At 35.8% G+C, this 24,973-nt stretch overlaps 1 protein-coding gene and 1 non-coding gene across 2 annotated transcripts in view; both read left to right on the forward strand.

Moving 5' to 3' along the window:
• TSPAN7 (tetraspanin 7) overlaps positions 1-24,973 on the forward strand; it is a 118,779-nt gene that overhangs the window by 22,080 nt on the left and 71,726 nt on the right. The gene's annotated exons all lie outside the window — the stretch shown is intronic.
• On the forward strand, positions 22,191-22,252 carry LOC115898869. Its single transcript, XR_004058525.1, has one exon. It is a non-coding gene; the product is annotated as a U7 small nuclear RNA (small nuclear RNA).

Consider the following 24,973-nt stretch of genomic DNA (forward strand, 5'->3'; position numbering starts at 1 on the left):
ATGTAACTTAGAAGTCAATTTATGGTTTTGGTTTGCTGTCACTCTCCCTGCATTGACAGCAACACCAGATTTACCTTTCTAATTAATTATTTTAGCCTGAAGAAACAGAACCCTGATTTTTTTTTTTTTTTTTTTTTTTTTTTTTTTTTTTTTTTTTTTTTTTTTTTTTTGAGATGGAGTCTCTCTGTCGCCCAGGCTGGAGTGCAGTGACACAATCTCAGCTCACTGCAAGCTCCGCCTCCCTGGTTCATGCCATTCTCCTGCCTCAGCCTCCCGAGTAGCTGGGACAACAGGCTCCCACCACCATGCCCGGCTAATTTTTTGTATTTTTAGTAGAGATGGGGTTTCACCATATTAGCCAGGATGGTCTCGATCTCCCGACCTCATGATCCTCCTGCCTCGGCCTCCCAAAGTGCTAGGATTACAGGTGTGAGCCACAGCGCCCGGCAAACCTGATTTTTTTAAAGGGAGATATATAAATAATGGAGTAGAAATGGAAGCGGACTGTTTTAGATAACATTCACATGGGGCATTATTAAAAGATGGCCATGATTTAAAGCACTTCATTGTTGATACAATTGTGATTGAGATGAACTAATGAAATCAGGGTGGACCATTCTGCCATTTCCTGAAACTTGCATGATCCTTTATTTCTCTCTTCTTTTTCCTTATATCTAAACTTGAAAATGTCTCCACTTATTTCTCTTATCCAAATTGATCTCGCAAATCATCTCAAACATGTGGAGTTCTGCTTTTCCTAGTTAATGTTATTCAGGTGTGGACTTGCATATGTATAAATGGTTGTGTGTCTTTTTTGTGTTTGAAAAAGTCTTTATGTTGTGAGAGATGTATAAAAGGCTGCAAAAATATTTATGTACAGTTTAGAGAATAGTTTAATTAAAAATCACATACGTAGTTAATCTCCCAGGTTAAGAAAGAAAACATTCTCAGAACTCCCGGAAGCCACCTCAGTTCCCCCTCCCTCTCTATCATGTTCTCATTCCCCTCTTCCCTTTCCTGAGAAACTCCAAGCTTATTTACCATCTCCTTGATTTTCTTTATAGTTGTACCACCTATGAATGAACTCTTAAGTGGCCAAATTCTTTTCTCTTTTTTGGTATATTTTTTAACATTATATAAATTGAATAGTACTCTTTGTATTTTGTAACTTCTTTCACTTAATGTTGTTTGAGATCCATCCCTGTTGCTGCTTGGAGGTATATTTATTCTTTTTCATTGCTGTATAGTATTTAGTTATATGACTATACCATAAATTATCTGTTCCATTATTAGACATTTGGGTGGTCCTCAATTTGTTTTTGTGAATAATGCTGCTGTGAACATTCTTTTCTTTCCTGTTAAACATGTGTGAAGATATAGATGCATCTTTAACTTAATGTATAACTGTTAAACTGATTTCTTAAATGGTTGTATATTGGTGATAATTCTAGTTGTCTACATCTTCTTCAGCATTTCCTCTTATTAAACTTCTCAATATTTTTCCAATCTGGTAGATGTGCCTTCAATTTGCATTCTCTGGGTAATAATGAGGAAGTATATATTTTTGTTTGTTGCCTATTCTTATATCAGTTTCTGGGCCGTATTTCATTTTCCCATAAGAGGCATCTTATTTTCCCCCTAACTTCTATGAGTTGAAAGATTTTTGATTAATAAATTACATTTTTAAGAAACTTTTTTATTTCTATAATTCTTGGAATTTTTATACAATATGTATAAAATATTTGTATACAGACAATTTCAATACAATACAAAATATGTAATATATCACAATGGATGTGATATAGTTTGGAGATTTTTCCCCTCCAAGCTTCATGTTGGATATGATTCCTTGTGTTGGAGGTGGGACCTAGTGGGAGGTGTTTCGGTCATGGAGGCGGATCCCTCATTAATGGCTTGGTGCCATCCTCCTGGTAATGAGTAAGTTCTTGCTCTGTTAGGTTCCTGAGAGTTCCTGCAAGAACTGGTGAAAAAAGCCTGGGAACTTTCTCCCCTCTCTCTTGCTCCCTCTTCTTGCTATGTGACATGGAGGGTCCCCACTGCCTTCCACCATGTGTGGAAGTAGCCTGAGTCCCTCACCAGAAGCAGATGCTGGTACCATGTGTCATGTACAGCCTGCAGAACCATAAGCCAAGTAAACTTCTTTATAAATCACAGAGTCTTAGGTATTCCTTTATAGCAACGCAATGCAAATGAATGAATACAGGATCACTCATGGTGTTCTGACTGAGCGTGTTTCTTTGCTTCTTTGAATCTTGCAGCTTATCACCACCAACTGGAACCTTGGCCTAGGCATTTTCTTTTAAGTCCTAAAAATGCCCAGTGGGCCTTCTTTACTACCTTCAAGTCCCCTCAGTGGTTCAGAGACCTGGCATTGGACTAGATGGATTGCTCAGATTTCTTTCAACCATCATTTATGTGTCTGATAAAGTATTGTGTCTTTTGCTTCACCTCAGTTTGCAGAATTGGGAGTTTTGCAATATTTGATATCAGGAAGGCTTTGAATATTTTTCATCTAATTTCTTTTGGGGGTTATTTCCTTGGAATATATTCCCAAATGTGGAATTACAAAACATTGTATTTCTTTTAACCTGGTATGTCATATGTTAGGAGATGAAAAGATTAAATGACCTATTTGCCCAGAGTCTGTCCCACACAGAGGCTTTTTTAAACTGCATTTTGTTAGTTTAATTAGTAGGAATGAGTAGTATAGATTTTTCTTTTAATTTGACTAAATGTTGAACTTAGGGACTTGAATTTTTAAAAAGCCAATTTCTTGAAAAATCATTCATTGAAAGTCTAATGCATATTTTCATTATGTCCTCAGAGTATATGATCAATTCTTTAATTCTTCTGTGTTCTACTAGAACAAATGACCAATTTATGAAGTTGTTGAGAGACTTGGCCAATGGCAATGATTTATGGCTATGAAACTTGAGACATGAGTATAATGATGATTCCTGGAAAAATGTACTTGAGATGTTTCCAAATTAGCATGTGCTCATTAGCTATGGAGGAAGGCATTGATTGCATTGATTACCTATATTTGACAGTGTCCTAAATAACCCCTCAGGCATCAATATTCTTCATTTTTCCCTCTCTCCCAGTTTGTTACCTTTCACCACCAGCCTTAGCTGAATTTACATAACAGGTTTTGTAATAAGTGTCTAATGCAAAGGTTTTCAACTGGGGGCGGTTTGCCCTTCCCCACATGGGATATTTGACAATGTCTGGAAAGTTCTTTGGATGTCACAACTGAAGGGGAAAGGTGCAACTGGCATCTAGTGGGTAGAAGCCAGGGATGTTGGTTAAGTATCCTACAATGCTCAGGATGGCCCTGCACAACAAAGAATTATGTGGCCCAAAGTGTCAGTAGTGCTGAGACTGAGAAACCCTGTTTTAGTGGAAATAAGTTTTTATCTTTCCTTACATTTTCTCCCCATTCACTGTTATTTTCATGTTTTGTGAGTGAATTATCAGTTCACATTTGTGTTCTGTGGAGCTCTAATATGATAGTTTAATCTGCTTCATTGTGGAGATTCTATATACGTACACACATACACAATAAAATTTGCCAATTTTAAGTGTATAATTTGATGAATGTTGACAAATGTGTAGTTGTGTGACCACCATCATAACAGTGTTTGATATGTTTAAATTTTATGTAGTTTCAAATATGGATTCATTAAATAATATTATATTCTAGGTAGAATATACATGGTAATTAATGAAGGATAACATCCTTGAACTGACTTCTGAATTTTACCATACTTTAATATTAATCTAAAGATTCTTAATTTTACTTGGACATGATTTGACCCCTGGATGATTGGCTGAGAGGAGTTTCTATATTGTAAAACAGGAAATCTATATCAACGTCTCTCATAAAATACTGAGCTTTATGTCTACAAATTCCTAGATTCTCTTTGCATCTTCTAGGTCTTTTTTGTTCCTACAGGTATAAAACAAGACTGAGTGTTTGAAGGCAAAAACAGAATATATACTTCTTTTCTAAAGGATAATTTCCAGAATGTTGGTTGCTTTGGTGGTTGAATTTAACCTTGGTAAGTAGTAGCAGTTGTCTGCAGTAAAGTGTAATGGAAACCCTTGATTCCATTGCTGAACCACCTTCTTAGAGTGAGAGGTTTGTCTTGACCACTAATTGCTGTAATTGGAGCTTGAGAGATGGTTTGAGATGAGTCTTGAAATGATAAGTGTGTCTATCTGCTTGGCAGGTGTTTTCTCTCTTTCCTTTTAATTCCCTTTCCAAATCAAGGTGGTATTTGTAGTCGAGGTTTCAGAAGGAGTTTGCTAATATGTCTCTAGAAGAAACACAGAAAAGCTAGATAGAAGGGTGGTCTAACTTGATTTCTATCCTCATCATTGTGGTGTAATGAGAATATACCAATTTTTGCATGATGGCAAAAAATGAGATAAGCATTGGCGCACTGAAACATTTAGAGGTATTTAACTATATCTTAATACTATAGGCTATAGCTCAGAATAACCATAGGAATCTTGCTGGTTTTATTTGTGGGTTTATTTTAGGCAAACTATCAGCAGTGCTGAAATGATACTCTGTGAAAAGGAAGAAAGAATGTACCCACAAATTTAAAATGCTGTGTTTGCTGGTTTTCTTCTCTTAGCCTTATCCACCAATCAAGAATTATTGGAGAAAAGTCATGTTGAATAATTCTGCCAATTCCACTATGTAATCTTGGGATGAATTGTGTCGCTCTGCATGGTAACCTCAGTATTTCATAACTGAGGATGAAAATGGTTTTCCAACTTGACAAAAATCAGGACTCTTTTGGAACAATATTTCAAATTCCCATAAAATACTATTTTTTTGTTTGGATGTTCATCCTCTGTCCCTTCTTCCTTAGCCTCTTATCCCAAGGTGCTATTTTTATGTACTGGCAGTCGAGTATCCAGAAGTGAGTGTCTTATCCTGAAGTGATATTTTGAAATGGCCTTATTCTATTTTTTGAAAGAAAGAACTAATAAAATGATCCCAGTTTATCATTGTAATGGACTAGAATATGAACAAAAACCTTAGGCATTTAAATTCCCATTTGTCTCTACTCTTCTTCACTGTGTACTCTTTTCTACTGTTTACTTTCAGCATGCTTCTTGACGTGGAAGCCACATTGCTGATGGATCTGTGGCTATTTCACCCAGGTCACAGCCAGGTTAGCATTAGAAGGAAGGATTGGATTTTCCGAGTTCAGAATTTCTATTTGGTACTGCTCAAGCCTTTAGTTGCTTAGCCACTTCAGGTCACAATTTGGTGAAAGTGCTTAAAGAGCAGTGCAAAACTTTCAAAACCTGGGGTGTGAGACAGATTTGGAATCATGCTGTACCAGATTTGTGTCCTGATATTTATTCAATCAGAATTTTTCTCGTGTCTTTAAAAGTTCTTTAAAAATACCATTAAATGGCCATGCATTTTTCCATCCTGAGGTTCATTTATTTAGCAATTTCCCTATTGTTGCATATGTAGGTATTTCTACTTTTTTACTAATATAAGATTATGATTAGTAGCACTTAAATCTTTGTCTTCACATTTCATTATTTGTTTAAACTAATTTCCTTGTGGTAGAATTAAGCATGAATATTTTTAAATATTGAAAATTTTTGCTAGAAGAGCTTTCTGAAAGGATGCTTACCAATATCCCCATTAATTGTATAAGAAAATGTCAATCACAACACACTATTGCCATTGACAAAGGTTTTTTAAAATTTGGAATGTATAGATTTAAACATGGTAAATGATATATACCTTTTATATTATAAGGTGAAACTTAAATATTTGTATTTTGTGAATTTTTTGTTGTTTTGCTCTGTTTTTACATTATAAGGTGAAACTTAATTATTTGTATTTTATGAATTTTCTGTTCTTTTGCTCTTTTTCTACTTTCTGTTAGTAGTATTTGGTTGTTTTATTAGAATGTTTATACCTTAAAGCTATCAATCTATTGTTTTTGTTGCAGAAAACCAGATTTATCATTCCCCCCTTAATTTATAAGGTAGAAGCTAAATACATTATGAGTTTGAAAATTCATATATAGCTATGATGCTATAGAGTAGATTGACATTAATTTCCATTTACTTCTCTATAAAGACCTAACTGGTGATAATTCTAAGGTGTTGTGACTACAAATTTCTGGTCTGATCTGGATTCTACTTTCTCCAACATTCTTATGACGCAACAACCCCTTGCATTTCTGCAAAATACTATTTGGTCATAATGAGTTATCCTTTTTATGTTGCTGGATTCGATTTGCTAAATTTTTTTTTCTTTCTTTTTTTTTTTTATTGTGACAGGGTCTCATTCTGTTGCCCAGGCTGGAGTGCAGTGGCATGATCATGGCTTACTGCAGCCCTGACCTCCTAGGCTCAGGCAGTCCTCCCACCTTGCCTCCTGACTAGCTGGGAGTACAGGTGTGCACTACTAGGCCTGGCTAATTTTTTATTTTTTGTAGAGATGGAGTCTCATTGTGTTGCCCAAACTGGTAATTTTGCTAAAATTTTAATTAGAATTTATGCATCAATTTTCATAGGGGTTGTTGGTGTATAATTTTCTTATAATGTTGTTGGTTTTTGTAATAACAGAATGCTGGCCTCATAAACTGAATTGGTAAGTGTTCCCTTTTATTCTGTTTTCTAGAAGTGATTACATAGAATTGGTACCAGTCTTCCTTAAATGTTTTGGAGATTTCACCAGTGAAGTCATCTGGGCCTGGAGTTTTCTTTGTGGGAAAGTTTTTAACTATGATTCAACTTCTTTAGTAGATACAGATCAATTCAGGTTGTCTGGGGTTTTTTGAGGGAGCTGTGGTAGTTTGTTTCTTTCAGGGAATTAGTCCATTTCATCTAGGCTATTGAATGTATTGGCATAACATTTTTAATAATATTTTTTGATTATGCTTTCAGTATCTGTAGAAGCTGTAGTGTTGTTACCTTTCTCAGTACTTACATTGGTTCATGTCTTCTCTCTGCTTTTTCAAATCAGTCCAATTAGAGATTTATCAAGTTTGATTTTCTCAATAGGCAAGTTTTTGATTTCATTAATTTTTCTTTCTTGTTCTTTCATTGTCTTATTGTATTGATTTTAGCTCTGATCTCATCTTCTTCCTTCTACTTGCTTTGAAATCAGTTTTCTCTTGTTTTTCTAATTTCTGAAGGTAGAAGCTGAAGTCATTGATTGGAGACCTTTCTTCTTTTTCCACATAGCCATTCAATGCTATACATTTTCCCCTAAGTACTGTTTTAGCTGCATCCCAAAATTTTTGATATGTTGTCTTTTCGTTTTCATTCAGTTCAAAATTATTTTTAGTTTCTCTTTTGATTTTTTTTTCTTTAATCCATGGATGACGTGGAAGTGTATTATTTCATTTTCAAATGGTTGGAGATTTTTCCAGAGATCTTTCTCCTATTAATTTCTAAATTAATTTGTTTGTGGGAAGAACATACTTTATATGACTTGAATCCTTTACAGATTTATTGGGTTTTGTTTAATAGCCAAGAATGTAGCTTATCTTGGCAGATATTACATTTGTGTTAGAAAAGATTGTGTATTCTACTGTTGTTGGGTGGAATGTCATGTCAACATTGATAATGTTTAAGCTTTTCATATCCTTAACTAATTTTCTCAATACTTGTTCTATCAATAAAGAGAGTCTTTTTGAAATCTCCAACTATAATTGTGGATATGTCTGTTTCTCCTGACAGTTCTATCAGTTTTGCTTTATGTGTTTTGAAGCTGTTTTGAAGCATAAGGTTTAAATGTTTAGGATTGTTATGTCCTTGTGATAAACGGAGCTCTTTATCATTATGAAATAAGCTTCTTTATCCATGTTAATATTCTTTCCTCTGAAATGTATTTTGTCTGATATTAACATAACAATATAACCACTCACTCCATTTCTTTTTTGAATAGTGTTAGTATGTGTATTAATCTATTCTCGCACTGCTATAAAGAACTACCTGAGACTGAGTAATTGATAAAGAAAAGAGGTTCAATTAGTTCATGGTTCCACAGGCTGCACAGGAAGCATGGCTGGTGGAGGCCTCAGGAAACTTACAAGCATGGTGGAAAGCAAAGGGGAAGCCAGCATGTTCTACATGGCTGGAGCAGGAGGAAGAGAGTGAAGGGGGAAGTGCTACACACTTTTAAACAACCAGATCTCATGAGAACTCACTCACTATCATGAGAACAGCAAGGGGGAAATCTGCCTCATAATCCAGTCACCTCCTGTCAGGCCCCTCCCACAACACTGGAGATTACAATTCAACATGAGATTTGGGTGGGGACACAAAGCCAAACCATATCTCTTCCCACCCCAAATTCAAACCTATTTGTACCTTTAAATGTAAAGTGTCTTTCTTGTAGACAGCATGTAGTTGAGTCTTGCTTTTTAATTTAATCTGACAATCTCTGCCTTTTAATTGGGATGTTTAGTCCACTTATACTTAATGTAATTGTTTATACTTTTAGGTTAAGATCTATTATCTTGCTGTGTTTTCTATTTGTCCCATCTCTTCTTTACTTCCTTTATCACCTTTATTTTTTATTTTTATGATTCTATTTTATCTTAACTGTTAGCTTATTAGCTACAATTCTTTATTTTGTGCTTTTATTGGTTGCTTTATGATTCACAGTATACATATTTAACTTATCAAATTCTACCTTCAAGTGATAGTATACCACCTTGCTTATAGTCTATGAACCCTGTGATAGTATACAATACAGCTATTTCTCCGTTCCTAGCCTTTTTTTCTATTGTTTAATACATTTTATTTTTATTTCTTTTTAGTTTTTGTGGGTATATTGTAGGTGTATATATTTATGGGGTACCACCACATTCCATTGTTATTATTTTTGTGTAGTCAGTTATATTTTAGAGATTTAAATAAAAAAAAAATTTTATATTTTCCCAAGCAGTTATTTCAGTGCCCTTCATTCCTTTACATAGACCCATATTTATATCTAATATCATTTTCTGTCTTCTTGAACAACTTATTTTAACATATTTTATGATACACTGATAATTAATTTTTTCAGCTTTTGTATATCTGAAAAAATCTTTACCTTTGTTTTTGAAAGCTGTCTTTGCTAGTATAGATTCTAGGTTGATAGTTGTTTTTATTTTTGTATTTTAAAGATGTTGCTCTTAGATTTTTTGGCTTACATTGTTTCTAATGAGAAGTATGTCATCCTTATCTTTGTCCTTCCATATGTAACTTTTTTTCCCTCTGGTGGTTTTTAATTTTTTTTCTTAATTATTTTTTATCAATTTTGTTATAATATATCTTGGTATAGTTCATGTATTGCTTGGGGTTTGTTGAGCTTCTTGAATATGTAGGCTTATTGTTTGCATAAAATTTAGAAAATTCTGACCATTAATTCTGTAAATATTTTTTCTGTCCCACCCTTTTGTGGTTCCTTTTATGGAAGAATGGTATTTAGAAACTAGGGGCTGGGTGCTAGGTATGTTTGTTGCTACTGGAGTGTCATTGCTTCTTGACCCTAGCAACAGCTAGGAAATATACGTGAGTGTAATAACTGTGCAAACACACGTCTATAGTTATCTGCTATGGTTTAAAAGTGTGTCCCCTCCCAAACTCATGTTGAAATTTAATTGCCATTGTAACAGTATTAAGAGGTGGGACCCTTAAGAGGTGATTAGGCTATGAGAGCTCTGCCCCCATGAATGGATTAATGCTGTTATTGCAAGAATGGGTTAGTTATTTCAAAAGTGGGTTTCTTACACGAGAATGGGTGTTGCTTCCTTTTGGCTCTTTCTTGCTTTCTCTTTGCCCTTTGCCATGGGATGACACAGCAAGAAGGCCCTTGCCAGATGACAGCACCTTGATCTTGGATTTCCCAGCCTCCAGAACTGTGAGAAAATAAATTTATGTTTTTTATAAATTATACAGTCTCAGATTTTCTGCTATAGCAGCACAAAATGAACTAAAACATTTTCTGAGTTTCTCTTTTTCTGTCTATCTATTTATCTGTCCATCTATTCATTCATCTATAAAAACTATGAGTTCATACTGAAACCTTTGATTCTAATATAATACCACAGGGTTCATTATAGCCTTCTTTCTCTGATGGTGAGAAACCTGGTTTTCATTATCTACAATATATGTAAACATGCTTCTGTATTTCTTTAATCTTCGTAGACATGGAGTAGTTTCAGAACTGCTAACCTGTACCCTTGTAAGAAACACATTTACTAACTAGAGTAGTTCTGGGTATTGTTTTTTTGTTTTTTGGTTTGTTTTGGTTTTTGTTTTTGTCTTAAAATACAGTAGCCAGTAGCCAGTCAAGATGCTGTTTTACACAGTTAATAAGGTTAGTTCTTTTCTTCCCCACTCTCTTCAGTATGGTTACATTATTCACTTGTGATATAATTAGGTTCTTTTGTTAGTGTTCGTATTCCATTTTGTCCCCTTCCCCCAAACACACTAGGTGATTTTATTACTGACTTATATTTTCAGTACATTAAACATGATGATGCTTCTCAGAGTCAGGGCTATACAAAACAGTATACACAGAAGTGTCATTCCCTTTTTATTCCTAGCATCCCTTCCCATCCCCCCGCTTTTTCATCCCTTTCTCTGTTGCCTTAGATAACCAGTATCTTTAGTTTTTGGTTTATTGTTAATGTATTTATTTTGCACAAATGAGAAGATACATGAATGTTTTCTTTCTTAAACGAAGGGTAGCATACTACAGATACTTTTTTGCACTTTGCTTTTTAAGAATGTTTACACATTTATAGAAATACAATAAAATTTGTTTTTGTGCAAGTAAAAGTTATCTATATTCAAGGCAAACAATGTGATGATTTCATATATGTGTGCATTGTATAATGATTGCCATAGTCAGATTAATTAACATATCCATTATCACCCAGAGTTACCATTTTGTGCATGCATAGAGCTGGTGGTGGTGAGGACACTCACCTGTACTTTGCCTTTTTTACTTCCAATAGTTTATCCTGCAAATCATTTCACATCAGTTCATAGAAATCTTCCTCCTCCTTTTTTTATAGCAGCTTGGTACTCCGTCATGTAACTGTATCATAGTTTAGTTAACCATTCTATTTATGGACATTTAGGTTGCTTCCAATATTTTGTAATTGCAAACTATTTTTAATGAATAATCTTGTACATATGTATTTTTTTATTGGGGGTGTTTTCTTAGTGAAGATTCCTAAGAGTGGGATTCCTGGGACAAATAGTTCTTTTTGTCCCTCTATGTGCTTGAAGAATTTCTGATGTGTATCAGAAAATAGCAGCTTTTCTTTGCATTTCTTTTCTTCTATTGTTTTGAACAAAGCAAAAACAAATTTGTACAGGAATATAGATGAGGACATTTTCCAATGTGTCTGTTGTTTCAAGTACACTCCTCCTAATATCTAACTTTTTTCCCTTGAGCATTACATTTTTACTATCATCTCCGCTCTTTCTTTAATCATTTATTTTCATATAACTCATTACATATGTTCTGAAATGTTCTCAATTCGTAGCTTGAGCTAAGATGTGATGTCCTCATTTGAAGTATAATTATCTGCATTTTGTCTTTTTGTTGTGAGATTTAAAAATACAACAAAAACAAGGTTACATTACTGAGAAACAGTCAAATGAAGACAGTTATTTTTTCTTCTTAACTGCAACTGATACCATGTGTACTGAAAGAAAATTGGTATAAGGAAAATAAACAGCTATGAATAGTCCTCAAGTAGCAAGGAAAATCAGACTTGCTCAGGTGGTAAAGAACTCTATGTTTGGTCTCAAATGGAACTTTGAATTTTTATATTTAAATTATTAAACACAAACTATCAAGCTGGAATCAGTGGCCTGAAAGAATCAGTCTTGAGTGTCCCAGAGGCCTTTCTTACTCTCTGTCCTCTACAATTGTCTGCCCCTCTACAGTAGTAGTGAACACAGTCTTCTTTTTGTCTGGTTCGTGGTTATTTTTGTAGCTCTACAAATCTTTGTGGGAGACTAATTTTCCTCTGAATTATATCTTGGAAATCAAATTTTCACTGGGGCATTTGCATCAAACTGCTCTTCTCGCTGGCTCTTTAGTGCCAGATTTCCTTCCAAAATGACAGGTTGTGTGATCTGTGCTTCTACTGCCCTTTATTTCACAAAGTCGTCTTTGATTTATTCTGTGTATCTGGGGGTAAGAGCATAGAGGCAATGAGAAGCAAATGCCTTTATCTGCAGATAACAGATTCCCTTATCTGCATGTTAAAATGGACAAGTGGTACTTTGCCCACTTGTGTGTCAGTTGCCTGCAAATGAAGCATTCTGTATCTTTCAGATGATTTTTTCTTTACGTCCTTAATGCTGCTAATGGTCAGTTGAGAGAAGAGAAAAATACTCCCAAATCTGAGATCCTATTTGGAAAGCAGTATTGAGATCCTAATTACTTTATTTTCCATACAACACTAATAGTCTTAGGCAGTAAAATCAATGGCATTGTCAATTCTAGGCTGTTCTACATGTGGAACTGTTGATATTCTGAAAGTTTACTTACTTTTTAGTATCTAATATATAACCTTAAACTGAAGTGCTTTTTAAAATCTAAATAATTATCATCTATTGGACATAGGTCCATATCAAGGCTGATAAATTTCTTGGGGGAGCTTGTGATCTACCCCCTTGCTACCCAAAGTCTGTGCAGCATCAGCATCATCTGGGTGCTAGTTAGAAATGCAGAATCCTGAGGTCTCACCTCAGACCTTCTGAACCAGAAGTAGCATTATTCACAAGTTCCCAGGGGATTCATGGGCACACTAAAGTTTGAGAAGCACTACCACAGAAGATGGAACATTTGTTTAGGAATCAGGTCATCTAGAATTCATTCCTGGTCCTTTTCATTCTTTTTTTCTGAAATAAGAACTTGCTTCTCAATTTTTCAAAACTTTGGTCTTCTTATATTTAAAACCTGATTTAAAACTGAGCTTTTTCCAGGCTCATGGAAGATGAACAAAGGGGTCATCTTGATATGAAGTCCGAAGAGACACTTTTGAACTCATTCTGGAAAAGGACACAACTAAAATTTTGGCATTGTTACTAACTTTCTCTGTCCACCTACGAAAGTGCTTTTTGAGACCTCAAGGTAGGACATGATCTCTTGGAAATATAGTCAATTCTCATAATTGGTGGATTCTATATTTGCAAATTTGCCAACTTGCTAGAATCTATTACTATTTGTAACCCCCAAATCGATACTTCTGGTGCTTTTGCTGTCACTCACAGACATGCACAGAGAAGTGAAAAACTTTGATTCACCTGACATGCACATTCCCTGTTAAAGTCAAACAAGGCAATACTGTACCTTCTTATTTCAGCTCTCATACTATAAAAAAGTATTTATTTGTAATCTATTTAGTGCTGTGTTTTTCCTGATTTTTGTGCTTTATGTTGTTGATTTTGGTGTTTAAGGTGGTCTTTAACTATAGTGCTGAAGGGCTGTTCAGTGTTCCTAAGCACAAGAAGCCTGCAATGTGCCTTACAGAGAAAATTTGTGTATTAGATAAGCTTCCTTTCGGTAGGAGTTAGAAGCACTGTTGGCTGTGAGTTAATGATAATGAACCAAAAGTATATGTTAAATATAGTGTCTTTAAACAAACTCACATAAAACAAGGTTATGTATTGATTAGGTAACAAAAATGTGACCAGAGGCTTGTAGGAACTTACTCCTATATTTCCCCTAGGAGCAATGGTTCAGTATTTGTTAATTCAGTCTTTGTGGTGACTTCATAAAACATAAGTGCTGTGAATACTGAGAATGAACCATATGTTTAAAACACAATTAGACTAAGATTTTAACTGGGTATCACATTTTCTCTTTTGTGGATGATAACAAGATTAGCTTGTTATAAAAAATTTTGGGGTTGTACTCTGTGAGTATGATTTCAAATAATAACAACTGGTAATTTATGAAAACATGCTTCAGTATTTGGAAGGTTTCTTGGGATGAAAGCAATATTCCAGAGAAGCTTTTCTCTTCCTATGGGCAACTTTTTATTCTTTTAGGCATGGTACTTGAAACAATTGTACTGCAGTTACTTTTAGACCACTAATTTGTATGTTAAGCTCATTTTTTGTTGAGTCTGTGTCTTCTTTTTGGTCAACTTTGCTGCATAAATATGACAGAAATCTGTGTCCTCCTCTCCTGTATCCGTGATCCATGCAGCCGCTTCAGTCCAGGTCCACATCATGTATTGCTTGGATCCTAGACTAGTATTCTAACTGTTCTTACCCACAGCCCACTCTCCAGTGCCACCCATTTTGTGGTATAGTAAATCTGATCCTATCCCTCCTCTGTGTGAAATCTCTAAGTGGCTCCCTGGGATAAAGTTGCTTTGATTCAAAGTTCAAGATGCTCTAAGTTTTAACTCTTGATTTTCTTTTTTTTTTTTTTTTTTGAGACGGAGTCTCGCTGTGTCACCCAGGCTGGAGTGCAGTGGCCAGATCTCAGCTCACTGCAAGCTCCGCCTCCCGGGTTCACGCCATTCTCCTGCCTCAGCCTCCCGAGTAGCTGGGACTACAGGCGCCGCCACCTCACCCGGCTAGTTTTTTGTATTTTTAGTAGAGACGGGGTTTCACCGTGTTAGCCAGGATGGTCTCGATCTCCTGACCTCGTGATCCGCCCGTCTCGGCCTCCCAAAGTGCTGGATTACAGGCTTGAGCCACCGCACCCGGCCTAACTCTTGATTTTCTTATCTCTATGCTTGGAGACCCCTGACCACTTGATAACTCTCCCACCTCTGTGCCTTTGCATAATGTCCCTCTGTTTAGTATACCCTTTTTTTTCTTCTTCTTCTACCAGGAAGTTGATTCCTGGGCTAAGACTCTGCAATTACCTTTGTATTATTGTAGATTTTTAAAATTATCATTCCCCCCTGCATTAGGCAGTGAGAACTTTGAGGAAAAGGAATGGTTTTGTTCAGCTTGGTGTCAGTAGTGCCTTATATCTTGTACAGGAGTTTCTGGCCATGAGATCACTGGAAATGTTAAATAAATTAGAATTTGGGGGTGAGTCTAATTTGACTGTTATAACAAACTGACTTTGGATTAGCAGCCCTAATCTGCACCAGTTCTAATATCACTAATCTTTAAGAAAACCCAGTATAGAACCCAAAATGAGCATTCAATTCTTGAAAATATGAAAAAAGGAAAGTGAAGAAATTAGTTATAAAGTACAATAAAAACAATAGCAACTTGTTTTATATGGTCAATTGTTTTAAAACAAATGATGCTTTGTATAACATTTGTTTGCATAAGAAGTAACAAATGTAAAATAAATTAATGCAATAAAGTATTCATACCCTAAATTTTACTTCCTGCTTTCCCTGATTCATACTTTGAGTAGTATACAGCAGTAGAAACGAATGAATTATTGCAATACACAACACTGTAGATGAATCTTATTAAGTTAAAGTAAGTCACCCATGATTGCATGACAGGAATATATCAAAGATCAACACAACACATGGTTCTTTATAGTGGCTATCCTGGGATGTGGGAGGGAGGGGAAGGAAATGGAGGTCACTACATATGGAGATGTAAGTTATTATCCATGTTCTAGTCTCTGTGTTGGGTAGTGGGTTCATGTGTGTATGTGCATATTAATCTAATAAACACAAGAATGCCATGATGAGTCCTCATGAATCAAGGATTTTGATTAACAGGATTTATCTAATTATCTTCACCCAAGTTCCACACTTATTAAAAAAAAATCTTCTTTGGAAATGTTAAGGGAGCCTCCACCCCTTTATCCTCTCCTGAATGTGAATTAAGCACACGTGTAAGAATTGTACATATTTTGTATGGGAAAGAAGGGGAACAAAATGACCAAATATAAAGTGTAATATTAACAGTGAATTTAACGGTGAATTCAAAGACAATAGGCATTATGAAAATGAGAAAATAATGGGAACATCACACAAATAGCCAGCCTTTTTTGAGTCAATCAAGTACTGGGGATGTGGAGATGAATTGCAATCAGGTTTAATGGAGTCCCCCATTTTGCAGTGCTTGTGTTAGCTTGCCCTACATTTTCTTGGCAGCAGGATGCAAGCAAAGGGCCCTATTCAAAGAAAAGCAACTGTGCAAGACTTGTGAGAAAAATATGCATCCTGTTTCTTCCATGTTGCATATCATAGAAAGAAAGCTTTGCCTTCCAATTTTGTGAGAAATACCCTTCATTTGAAAATGATTTTGTTTTACATTTCTCCCAATAGCACTCCCATGCTCAATTTCTTGTCAATCCTCTCTTTTCTGCTAGAATCCTTGAAATCTCTTTCTAGTAGCAGTTGGTACAAGACAATGTGCATTTATTTTGGTGGCAGCATTTTCTAGTTTTCCTGCCAGAATGTCTGCCTTCACAATGAACTAGTTTTAAGGCACTTTAGATTTCAGCTGATTCCCAGTATCAGATGTGAACAGACAAAATTCTATCTGAGAAGAAAAATCTCTTTTTAGGCAGAAACTTTAGTTACCCTCTTGGCAGAGTCCAGAGAGAGGAATCAAGGGTTGCTTGGATTCTCAAGTCATTTTAAAAACCATATCATGAGTATCTTCCTGTCTCCTTGGTGATATGTGACCGTTTTCCTCCTGGAAGAGCTGTTCCATATATTTTTAGTAACAGCAGGAGAGGATAGATATTTGGGTGAGCTGTGTACCCAGCTGGAAAGCCTAAACATACAAAGGGTCTTAAGTTTCCCTTGATCTTGTTTTTCTCCCCAACCCCCTGCATTCTTTTTTTGTAAAGCACAGAAATGGAAGGCCCGCTTGTGAAAAGCATCTCACTTTGGGCTTACTGACTGCCATTCACTTCTTTGGCCCTTTGTTCTGTTTCTTCTATCAGCAAGGGAAGCACATAAGCTCTGCCAGCTGTTTGTCACTTCCAGAGATATTATGCTGTTTCTGTCTCGTCTGTCCAGCCCAGCTAAGAGTGGAATCTTACAATTTGACAACCTATAAATAGGAGGGATGAGAGGGTATAATTTAGCAATGTTTTTTTTTTTTTTTTTTTTTTTTTTCAAGCCTCGTTTCTCTTGCCTACATAGCTAGCAAGTGTCATAGACTTATTGCTTGATTGAATTTGGGTAGTTTCTAACAAAAAGTGATATTCTTTTCTTCCAATAAGCAGTAAGGCTGCTTTATATTCTTTCTAATAGCAATGGGCATTACATTAGCACCTCCCTTTCAAAATCACATACCCAGGGCTTTGAATGAACTGTGGCTTTAGAACAAGATTTTTTGAGAAGGTGGGAGTGGTGTTTTCATGAAATAGGTTAACTTGTCTGTTTAAGCCAAACTGTGACCTCATGAACACCATCATCCAAGGAATCAGCCAGCATTATATACACATCAGATTGAATTCTATAAATTTCCCTTCACACAGGGAAGTCCCTTGAGTAGACATTTGGTCTGCCCTTCGCAAGTCTCTTTTGCAGAAGGTTCCCCTCATGAATACCTCAGCACAGGGATCAATACTACAGGGTAGAGTATAGAAGACCATGATATTCTGAAACAGGCATGGAAACTGGATATGAAAATATGCAGTTGTTAATTAGTACACAGGGATACTTCCCTTTCTGGAAGTACATATCATATAGGGTATGTCATACAGATAGGGTGATATTATTTTGGGACTTGGATAATCACACAAAACTGCTCAAACAAGAGTCAAGGGAGTCATTTCTAAGAACACAATGGTAAAGGTGGTCCCTGCCATGGGGTAAGTATAGTTGTGGGAGAAGCCCCAGAATAGATACTCTACAGATGGATCTTAAAGGCTGTTTTACTAAAAGAATTTCCATTTAAAAACTTGTAAAATTTACATTAAATAAATATAAATACAATCAGTAATTATGGAAATTGGCATAAACCATCTACCATTTAATTTATTCGCATTGACACAAATATTTATCCTCCATGTTTTTCCTCTAACCCAGCATAAAAATGTTTTATGTTTTTGTGTGTGTTTTGGAAGATATACTGGCCACATAGCACTTCATTGTACTGAATTATAAGATACATCTACTGGTAAGGGAATGATTAGCTATTGTTGTATAAAAATCCATCCCCAAACTTAACAGTTGAAGACAATCATTTATTCACAATTAGGCAAGTTGGTAGTGGGCTAGGCTCAACTGGGATGGCCCATTTCTGTTCCACATGGTGTCATCTAGGCCTACTAATGCATTTGGACCTTAGCTGGGGTGGCACACTACATTCTCTCCCATATTCCAGGAGGCCAGCCTAAGCTTTTCACATCATAGCAGATGAGTTCTCAGGAATAATGAACAAGCAGTCTTGAAGCTTCTGTCTACATAACATTGGCCTATGTCTCACTGGCTAGAGCAAGTCACATCACCAAGCCCAGTGTCGTTGTGGGAGGGAGGACTACACAAGGGCTTAGATATGGGGAAGTGTGACTTACTGGGGTTGTTAATGTAGTCATCTCCCACAGTGGACCTTTCAGTTGCTAAATGCTTTTAATAAAATGCAAGCAACACTATTAGTTGCTGTGATGAGGTATGAGAGCTGAGTGTGAAAGAAAACCAAGTTTCTGCAGTAGTATGATGTATGTGCTTTCTGAATGAAAAATCACAGGGCAGTCTGACAAAGGGATTGTTATGATAAGTGCTTTAAGGATAATACCTAATCACTTTTGTGTATTCCTGTAAAGAGAATGCATCAAAGGCAATGAATAAATATAAATAGACTAGTCTCCATAAAAATGAACTCTCATATGGTAAACAGCATGAATAAACAAGGAAAACACAAGCTGGGAAAATTATTGATAATAGACAAAGGCATAGTATTCCTAACAATTAACAAGAAAGACAAATATGCCATTAGAAAAATCAACAAAGGTCATGAATGGTATATTTACAAAGAAGAAATATAAATATGCACATGGCTGCCAATAAACATCCAAGAAAACATTCAATTTAACCAGTAGTCAAAGAAAGGCAAACAAAAGTTTCTGACAAATCTCAATTCTTGATATATTTTCTTTGCACTTACATAATATAAAAGCACTTACATAATATAAAAGGGAATGGAGAGGTGGGCGGGAGGAGTTGCAATTTTAGAGAAAATGGGCAGGGAAGGCCTCTCAAAGGTGGTAACATTGAAGCAAGGCTTCAATGCAGTGAGAGCACAGGCCATGTGCTCCAGAAGTGTTCCAGGCTGAGGGAAGAGTAATGACAAGGTCCTTAGGTGGGACCAAGCAGTGAGAAAGCCAGCTAGTATGTGACTGCAACCACTTGAGCTGAGTATTCGGGAATAAGTGGATATTCTGTACTACCGAACTATTCAGACAGACACATTCTGTGTGATAAGCAAAAAAGTGGGTGTTACAACCCACAGAATGGGAAAAACTTTTGCAAATCATATATCTGAGAAGGGGCGTGTATCAACAATGTATGAAGAATTCTTACAAGTCAATATTAAAAAGGCAAATAATTAAAAAATGGGCAAAGAATCTAAATGGACATTTCTCTAAAGCAAGTATACAAAAGGTCAATAAACACATGAAAAATGCATGATATTAACCAATAGGAAAATGCAAATCAAAACTACACTGAAATACCACTTAATGTTCACTAGAATGTCTATAATAAAAAAGAAGTGTTGGCAAGGATATGGAAAAGTTGGAACCCTAATACATCGCTGGTGGGAATGTAAAATGCTGCAGACACTTTGGGAAACTGTGACATTTCCTTAAGTGGTTAAACATAGAGTTACCATGTGATCTAGTAATTTCACTCCTAGGTATATACCCAATAGAGCTGAAAACATATTTCCTTACAAACACTTGAGTATAAGTGGGCATTTGGGCACATTATTCATAATAGCTTAAAAGTGGAAACAACCCAAATGTCCATCAACTGAGAAATGGATAAATAAAATGTGATATATCCATAAAATGGAATATTATTTGGAAATTAAAAGGGATGAAGTACTGATTCATACTATATCATGAATGAGCCAGTCACAAAAGATCACATATTATATGATTCCATTTGTATAAAATGATCCAGAATAAAAAAATCTGTAGAGTCAGAAAGTAAATTAGTATTTGCCTAGGACTGGAGGATATGTGGCGACTTGGGAGCAACAGTTAAGGGATGTAGGGTTTCTTTAATGTTACATAAAAATATATCAATGTCTTATGAATTTAATATTTTAAAAGGGATTAGAAATTAGACTAATTCCCTTGAAAGATATTAAATTCTTAAGACATTGATATATTTTATGTAACATTAAGTGGAGACTAGAATTACAAAGAGGCAGGACCTAGCCCAACTTGGGGGGTGAAAGAGTTGGAAAATATAAAAGATAAGAAAGGTAAGACATCAGTTGACTTTGGTCTTGGTACCCAGACGAGCCAGAGCTACAGCCGTCTTTAAGGTATTAGGTCAGAGTTTTCTAGGATAGTAGCTGATGTAGTAAATTGATCTTTCGTCTTGGGATCCTGAATCCTAAGTCCATAACACTGGTGATTTACAACCTGGAAGTGATGAATGCAACACCAGATATCCACCCCCAACATTTCTGCATCACCAGAACCTACTGCTGTGACTCCCATACCTAATGGGGCCCCCTTTGTGAAGTTGCACATAAATTGGAGCTTGAACTTTTTTTCCAGTGTAAGTATTTTTAAATGATTAGATTTTTTATAATGCCAATTTTATTATAAATCTATTTTGATTGGACATTTAAGACTACTTATAGCATTGTTTAATGAGGAAATGTGTCCAGCTTTCAAACAAAGGATTTAGAAATGATCTTTTGGAAACGTAAATTTTTTTGTGAGCTAGAACTCCCTACATTTCAGAGCTCCTCTCTGAGTCATGGTGTGGATGTGGAGAAGGACAGCCTGAGAAAATAAGATAAGGGACTCCAGTTCTTCTTTTACATTAATATATAGTCACGTTCCTATTCTAGCATTTGCTGCTCTGATTTTCTGGGAACTGCTTTAGAAGTCTGCGCTTAGCTTGTTAGATATGATTTGCATGCAGTTGATACCCCAGAACTCGCATGTATGATGAATTTCATTAATCTAGTGATTTGTAAAAAGAGTTTGAATTAAACGCTCCTTCATGCTCCAGAGACTGCATTGGGCTGCTCTGTAATGATTGCCACACTTTCTCCAAGGGAAGTGATGTAAAAACAAAAAGACAACTAGGAATGAAAGATAATCCAGAGACCTGCGGGTACAGCATTGCAGATCTTGAAACGGAAAAACAGTGTAGCTTTATTTAGATGTCTCACTGCTTTTTTTCCCCTCTCTCCCGTTTCGTGAAGACAAACGATACTCTCACTGTGCTTCAGCTTCTTACTCTATAATAGTAGTTTTCACTTAGGTGAGCCTCAAGCACCTGGAGAGCTAGTAAACATGCAGGTACCCAGACCCCACACTCAGAGCTGCTAATTGAGTGAACCTGTGGTGGGACTGGAGCGTCTGCAATTCTAATAAGCACCCAAGCAGTACTGCTGCTGCTAGACCAGTGAGCACACTTTTCGTAGCATTCATCTATAATATTTAGAAAGCCACTTTCAACTCTAATTTTCTATAAGTCTGTGATTTCATATTCTGACATCTGAGGCATCTGTGTGAGACCAGAGGTGAGCACTGACGATTGAACTTGCCCAACCATTTTCAGGACTCACCTTCTTCCTGATCCTGCAGAAACCAAAACATGGCTATGTTTAGTGTGTGCAAAAAGACTGCTCTCTGGTCTAGTTTTAGCCTTGAGAAAAAAAAAAAAAAAGGTGGAAAGAGAAGAACCAATTCTGAGTTAGAATTAAGATTACCAAATGAGTATTGAATGGCTTCAAAGCTATCTTTCTGTTTCTCGGGCACCCCCAAAGTCTAGATTCTCTTGAATCTTTCCTGATTTAGCCTGGTCCCTGGTAGGGAAGGACCCCAGCCTTTAGGAAATATGGGGGAACTGGAGAAATAAAGCAGAGAGGAGGGAGGTGGGAGTGTTGTAAGAAATAAGTCGAAGTAAATTGGGGACACTTAAGCTTTCAGTTCTTTTAAACATCTGTTTCCTTTGGGCAATTCACACTTCCAGAAGAGTTCTTGAGATGCCGTTTAAAGATAAAAAAAAAAAAAGTAGTGTTACAGCTCTTTTAGAATTTGTCTAGCAGGCTTTCCGGTTTTTACCAGAAAGCACCCCCCGCCAAATATATATATATATATATATATATTTTTTTTTTTAAGAAAAAAAAAGTGAGGTAACTGAACTGTTAGCATATACCAAAGTTAGGGTCTTGAGAACCTAAGGTTTTAAAACACTTGACTGCTGACTCCAATCTAATATGGGTAGCCCTCACTTCAGAAGACACTATTTGGTTTTAAAATGTTCAGTTCTGCTGCCTTTGTTTTCTGGCCATTTCTTAGTGGATAAGAACTATGTGTTAACTTTCCTTGGTGCCATTACTGAACTTATTTTAGACAACTCTTGAGAAATGTGGGAAAGTTGAAAAGTGGTCTGTTCCCCTTCCTCATTTTATATATATAGTATTATTTAATATATCTTTATTACATTTTATTTTGAAAATTTTAGCTATTTTATTCATTTTATTGTGCCAACCATACATAATTGAATAATTAAAAATTACTGCCTGAAAGAAAATTTCCCACAATCCTATTAATCAAAGATAACTTCCTTTAACATTTTGCTGTGCATCATTCCATATATTTTTTCAGTGATTAATATCCTTATATTCCACAAAAATGGAGTCCTGCTATCCAAATAACTTAACCACCTTTTCCTGATAACATTATCGCAGATATTTTCCATTTCACTCAATATTTCACTCAATGTTTCCCATTTCACTCAATAAGGACCCCATTGTATGAATATACCACCCTCTAAGTAATCAGTGCTCTTTTTTGCTATTAAGCAGTGTTATGATAACCTTGCCTGCACGTACATTTTTCACATGAGTGTCCATTACTTCCTAAGGATAAATCCCTGTGTTAGAGGATAAACACTGTAAATGCTTTTAATACATAGTACCAAGTTGTCCTGTAGAAATGAGCCTGTTTACACACTCTCTCAGCAGTGTCTGATGAGTAATCTGCATGTTTAAAAATGAGCTTTCATTATTTTTAAGAAGCGATTTCATGACATTAGAGAATTTAAGTGTTGGTTTTTGAATGAAAGCATTAGCAAGCTGAATGTATTTGAAGTGGTGTTGCGGAATATTATTTGGAGCTGTCTCTCTTCACACAACCTTTCTGCAGCATTTTTGCACTGCCTTGATAAGAAATCAGTTCTATTATTAGTGGAAGATAGAGAGACTCTGAAATGTTTACCATCAGGCTTCCTCTGTGTTTAGGAGCTACATGTATGAAACTATTTTTCCTCAAATACTATTTCATATTTATCTGTGTAGTTGAAAAGCTTGTGCAGCCAAGTGTCTGTTCTCACAGTTCAGGACTGCATTCAGTTTTGATCTCCTATTTTAAATATTTTTTGAATCAATAAATTTCTGTGCACGGTGCTTGGCATGCAACATATATATATATTTTTATATAATTTTATATATAATTTATATATATTTATATAATTATATATAACTATATATATATAATTAAAGTAAGAGAAATCCAAGGTCCTCTATCTCCTACAAGGCTACAGAGAACTCTTTGAAAAAAATATTCCTTTATCTTCTAGGTGAGACAGTTACATACTCATTTGAAAATAAAAAACTTGGAATTCTAAAGCCGTTCTTGCCAATTCCTGCAAATCTAGTGCTCAGATTTCACACCAGATTCTTAATAATGACATGGATGTCTGAAATGATGGAAAAAGGATTGGACCCAGCAATAAAGAATGTTGCTAGGTTATGTTAAATTTCCCTCTTGACCCTCAAAAATGCCCCTTTGGCCAGAGCTGGATAAAGTTCCATTATAAAAATAAGAGGTAGTACAAAAAATCTGAGAGATTTTTGTACTAAAAATGTGTGATTGGCATTCCAAAGAAAGTTGTATGTGATTCTGTATTATTTGGGGTTCTTGACAGAAACTGGCTTGACAGTTTATCCAACAAACATTACTGAGGCATGTTCTGTGTCATATCCATTGTTTTAGCATTCTATAAATATCAACTAATTAATTACTCACCATTTTGTGAGCTATGGGTACTCATATTAGCCCATTTCACAGATAAGGAAACTGAGGCACAGAGCAGTTATGTAAGTTGTTCAAGATCACTCAGCCCGTGAGTGGCAAAGCCAGCAGTCAAACCCAGGTAGCCTAACTCAAGATTCTGTACTCTTAATTACTTAGCTATGCTGCATGGCATATATAAACATAAATACTGTTACAGCAGTGATGGTTTTTAGGAAATGTTAGCTTATATTTTTGACAGGAGGAAACTAGTCACTATTATTCTCTAATAGACCATAGTTCTTACCTTTGACTGTGCATTAAAATCACTGGGGGAGCTTTCCAAACTCAACCCAGACCACATCCCTGACCTAGTAAATCATTCTTGGAAGGTGGGACCCAAGCACCAGTAGTTTTTAAAGCTCCCCAGGTGATTCCAGTGTGCAGCCATGGTTGAGAAGCTCTAATCTGGGGAGAAGAGTCATTATTGATGGCCAATACTTTATCAGAAACATCTGAGGAAAAAGTACTGCGGCCATGTCTTGACACATTTCACTGAGTCTTCTAAGAGGTGAGCCTATTCACAATGGAGCAGTCTTCTTCAAGTGGAGGCAATTTAAGTCTGAGAAAAATTGTTCTTTCTGAAGATGCTGTTTCCAGTGATATTTTAGAAAAGTCAAAGTATAAATCCATTGGTGTTAATGTAACATAGCCAGCTGTTTCAGTTTATTAGTCAGGTGAGTGGAACATAATGCTCTTACTCAAATCAGTGCCCAGTTG

The sequence above is a fragment of the Rhinopithecus roxellana genome, chromosome 7 (assembly GCF_007565055.1).
Source record: "Rhinopithecus roxellana isolate Shanxi Qingling chromosome 7, ASM756505v1, whole genome shotgun sequence".
Lineage (NCBI taxonomy): Eukaryota > Metazoa > Chordata > Mammalia > Primates > Cercopithecidae > Rhinopithecus > Rhinopithecus roxellana.